This window comes from Heterodontus francisci, unplaced genomic scaffold, assembly GCF_036365525.1.
Source record: "Heterodontus francisci isolate sHetFra1 unplaced genomic scaffold, sHetFra1.hap1 HAP1_SCAFFOLD_1240, whole genome shotgun sequence".
Classification (NCBI taxonomy): domain Eukaryota; kingdom Metazoa; phylum Chordata; class Chondrichthyes; order Heterodontiformes; family Heterodontidae; genus Heterodontus; species Heterodontus francisci.
The window spans coordinates 27,501-32,500 of NW_027140854.1; positions in this window are offsets into that span (position 1 = coordinate 27,501).

Consider the following 5,000-nt stretch of genomic DNA (forward strand, 5'->3'; position numbering starts at 1 on the left):
CCACCGATAGCTCCGGAACGCCCGGACCCATTGGCCCGCGGCACCGGTGGCTGCTAGAGGGCCTCCGGCGCCGTCAGCCGGGGTACGTCCCAGGCCGGCCGGACGGCGGGCAGCCGGAGGCAACGGCCTGGAACGGAGCCAGACTTGAGTCGTTCCGTGTGCCGTGGGCAAAAAGGCAGGGCTGCGGGTCAGCGCAGTTTGGCAAACCTAGCCGCAAGTGCGGGAAGGGCGGAGGAGCACACGGACGCCGCCTTCCCAAACTGAGCCCAAAGTGCCCAGGCATGCCCCCTTGATCTCGCCTAATCAGTGAGCCCAAAATAATTTCAGAGTGTGGAAACCTGATCCAAAAAGGTCGAAAAGAACGGCCAGAGATCAAGTCCGAAAGGGGAAATCAGTAACAAGCAAGCAGAGTAATCATTAACCAAAAAGCGCAAAATTATGTTAAAAGTGTGAAATCATTAACCAAAAACCCGAAAATAATGTCCAGAGACTAAGTCCGAAAGGGCAAATGGTTAACCAGTAAGCAGAGTAATCATTAACCAAAAAGCGCAAAAATATGTTAAAAGTGTGAAATCATTAACCAAAAAGTCGAAAAAAATGTGCAGAGACTAAGTCCAAAAGGGCAAATGGTTAACCAGTAAGCAGAGTAATCATTAACCAAAATGCGCAAAAGTAAGTAAAAAGTATGAAATCATTAACCAAAAATCGCAAAAGTAAGTAAAAAGTGTGAAATCATTAACCAAAAACCCGAAAATAATCTCCAGAGACTAAGTCCGAAAGGGCAAATGGTTAACCAGTAAGCAGAGTAATCATTAACCAAAAATCGCAAAAGTAAGTAAAAAGTGTGAAATCATTAACCAAAAATCGCAAAAGTAAGTAAAAAGTGTGAAATCATTAACCAAAAACTCGAAAATAATGTGCAGAGACTAAGTCCAAAAGGGCAAATGGTTAACCAGTAAGCAGAGTAATCATTAACCAAAAAGCGCAAAAATATGTTAAAAGTGTGAAATCATTAACCAAAAAGTCGAAAAAAATGTGCAGAGACTAAGTCCAAAAGGGCAAATGGTTAACCAGTAAGCAGAGTAATCATTAACCAAAATGCGCAAAAGTAAGTAAAAAGTATGAAATCATTAACCAAAAATCGCAAAAGTAAGTAAAAAGTGTGAAATCATTAACCAAAAACTCGAAAATAATGTGCAGAGACTAAGTCCAAAAGGGCAAATGGTTAACCAGTAAGCAGAGTAATCATTAACCAAAAATCGCAAAAATATGTTAAAAGTGTGAAATCATTAACCAAAAACTCGAAAATAATGTGCAGAGACTAAGTCCAAAAGGGCAAATGGTTAACCAGTAAGCAGAGTAATCATTAACCAAAATGCGCAAAAGTAAGTAAAAAGTATGAAATCATTAACCAAAAATCGCAAAAGTAAGTAAAAAGTGTGAAATCATTAACCAAAAACTCGAAAATAATGTGCAGAGACTAAGTCCAAAAGGGCAAATGGTTAACCAGTAAGCAGAGTAATCATTAACCAAAAAGCGCAAAAATATGTTAAAAGTGTGAAATCATTAACCAAAAAGTCGAAAAAAATGTGCAGAGACTAAGTCCGAAAGGGCAAATGGTTAACCAGTAAGCAGAGTAATCATTAACCAAAATGCGCAAAAGTAAGTAAAAAGTATGAAATCATTAACCAAAAATCGCAAAAGTAAGTAAAAAGTGTGAAATCATTAACCAAAAACTCGAAAATAATGTGCAGAGACTAAGTCCAAAAGGGCAAATGGTTAACCAGTAAGCAGAGTAATCATTAACCAAAAAGCGCAAAAATATGTTAAAAGTGTGAAATCATTAACCAAAAACTCGAAAAAAATGTCCAGAGACTAAGTCCAAAAGGGCAAATGGTTAACCAGTAAGCAGAGTAATCATTAACCAAAATGCGCAAAAGTAAGTAAAAAGTATGAAATCATTAACCAAAAATCGCAAAAGTAAGTAAAAAGTGTGAAATCATTAACCAAAAACTCGAAAATAATGTGCAGAGACTAAGTCCAAAAGGGCAAATGGTTAACCAGTAAGCAGAGTAATCATTAACCAAAAATCGCAAAAATATGTTAAAAGTGTGAAATCATTAACCAAAAACTCGAAAATAATGTGCAGAGACTAAGTCCAAAAGGGCAAATGGTTAACCAGTAAGCAGAGTAATCATTAACCAAAATGCGCAAAAGTAAGTAAAAAGTATGAAATCATTAACCAAAAATCGCAAAAGTAAGTAAAAAGTGTGAAATCATTAACCAAAAACTCGAAAATAATGTGCAGAGACTAAGTCCAAAAGGGCAAATGGTTAACCAGTAAGCAGAGTAATCATTAACCAAAAAGCGCAAAAATATGTTAAAAGTGTGAAATCATTAACCAAAAAGTCGAAAAAAATGTCCAGAGACTAAGTCCAAAAGGGCAAATGGTTAACCAGTAAGCAGAGTAATCATTAACCAAAATGCGCAAAAGTAAGTAAAAAGTATGAAATCATTAACCAAAAATCGCAAAAGTAAGTAAAAAGTGTGAAATCATTAACCAAAAACTCGAAAATAATGTGCAGAGACTAAGTCCAAAAGGGCAAATGGTTAACCAGTAAGCAGAGTAATCATTAACCAAAAATCGCAAAAATATGTTAAAAGTGTGAAATCATTAACCAAAAACTCGAAAATAATGTGCAGAGACTAAGTCCAAAAGGGCAAATGGTTAACCAGTAAGCAGAGTAATCATTAACCAAAATGCGCAAAAGTAAGTAAAAAGTATGAAATCATTAACCAAAAATCGCAAAAGTAAGTAAAAAGTGTGAAATCATTAACCAAAAACTCGAAAATAATGTGCAGAGACTAAGTCCAAAAGGGCAAATGGTTAACCAGTAAGCAGAGTAATCATTAACCAAAAAGCGCAAAAATATGTTAAAAGTGTGAAATCATTAACCAAAAACTCGAAAATAATGTCCAGAGACTAAGTCCGAAAGGGCAAATGGTTAACCAGTAAGCAGAGTAATCATTAACCAAAAGGCGCAAAAGTAAGTAAAAAGTATGAAATCATTAACCAAAAAGCGCAAAAATATGTTAAAAGTGTGAAATCATTAACCAAAAAGTCGAAAATAATGTGCAGAGACTAAGTCCGAAAGGGCAAATGGTTAACCAGTAAGCAGAGTAATCATTAACCAAAAAGCGCAAAAATATGTTAAAAGTGTGAAATAATTAACCAAAAACTCGAAAATAATGTCCAGAGACTAAGTCCGAAAGGGCAAATAATTAACCAGTAAGCAGAGTAATCATTAACCAAAAAGCGCAAAAGTAAGTAAAAAGTGTGAAATCATTAACCAAAAAGTCGAAAATAATGCCCAGAGACTAAGTCCGAAAGGGCAAATGGTTAACCAGAAAATCCGTCGAATAATGTCCAGAGACTAAGTCCGAAAGGGCAAATGGTTAACCAGTGGAAGGGCGATCAAGCGGAAAAATTTGCCCCGGTTACCCGGGATGGAGTTCCAGAGGTCCGGCCAGAGTTGTCAAATTCGTCCCGCTGATCGGACGCTTGTCATTCGGGTGGCTGGGGGTTGGCGGGGTATCTGCACAGTAGTAGGAGGTGGCAAGTCGGGACTTGGACGTTTATTCCAAGAGTCCACCCGAGCCTCCAGGTCTGCAGAGACCGACCCTAGCTGCCGCCCAACCGACTTTTAAGCCTTTTTCGGATGGGGATTTTTTCCCATTTTCGTCCATTTTTCGGGTTTTCTGTCGGGCTTAATAGGCGGCAGCCTGACCCCCGGCCGAGGCGGGGGGCGCACTCTCCCTTGCGTAAGGGTCCGGATTTGCCCCGGAAAGTGCCCCCGACGGCCTCCCGACCCGGGTGCCTGCAGGGCGGGGGAAAGGGTAGTCCCAGCCGCAGGAAATCATTAACCAAAAGACTTAGCCGTCGGGGCAGAGGCTAAGACCCGGGCTGGTGAAATCATTAACCAAAAGGAATGCACCCTTTTCCGAAAGTGCAGGCCGAAATAAGGCGAGCCTTGGGCCGGGAAGGCCAAAACCCCCAACTCATGGAAGTGTATGGGGTCGGACTCGGCGACTTTCCCGGGCCCCGAGTTGACCTTTCCCCACGGGGGCGGTCAAGTTGCTCCCGCCAAGAGGGCACGTTGCATTTGCTGCCGCTCTAGTCCCCGGGCTAGTTAATCAGTTGCCGTCGGAAGTCCCGATGCCGAAATGAAAAATGGCCGTTGCGGCGATTTGGCGCCTCATTTTCGGAAGGACTACCGGCAGGCAACCCGCCGAATTGACACTTGCGATTCGGGTGGCTGGGGGTTGGCGGGGTACCCGGAGATTTTCGGGAACTCGATTTTCAGAACTTTTGCTGGCAGCGGTTGCACTTGCAAAGTGGCCGAAGAAGTGCTCCCTCAAGGAAGGACCTTCTTTTGAAATAAAAGACCTTCCGAAGAGTGCCTGGAAGTCATTTATGAGCATTTAAGGGTAAATCTGGCGGACTTTCCATGCTCTGTTGCCGGCTCTGAAATATCGCACAGTTGGGTCTAGGCCGGTAGACTGGCTGTGAAAACAGACAAAGTGTTTTGGCGAGCGAGAGAAAACAAGGCCTTGGAACAGATTGGGGGGTGCGGAGGCACACCACACCCACAGGAAAAGAATTAATAAAAAAAAAACCAAAGTCTATGACATGTCTGTTGGTACAGTGAGAAAAGCAAAGAAGGGAGGCTGCGATGGCAGAGCAAAGCCGACCTTCATACAGATATACATGTCAAAGAAAGAAACTATGCCCGCAAAAGACTTGGTGCGAAATAACAAGGCTCCTTGTGAACGGTTATCTTTGTCTGTCAGGCGCAGATTGTGGCGGCGTCGCCTGGTTTCCTTGGGTTGCACTACATGTATGTCCTATTCTCAAACGAAAAGTGCGTGCCCAGAATTTTGTCCAAGTTAGGCGACGCACGCCGGCTGGCATCACCTCTCCGTGCGAGCGCCGAAAGCTT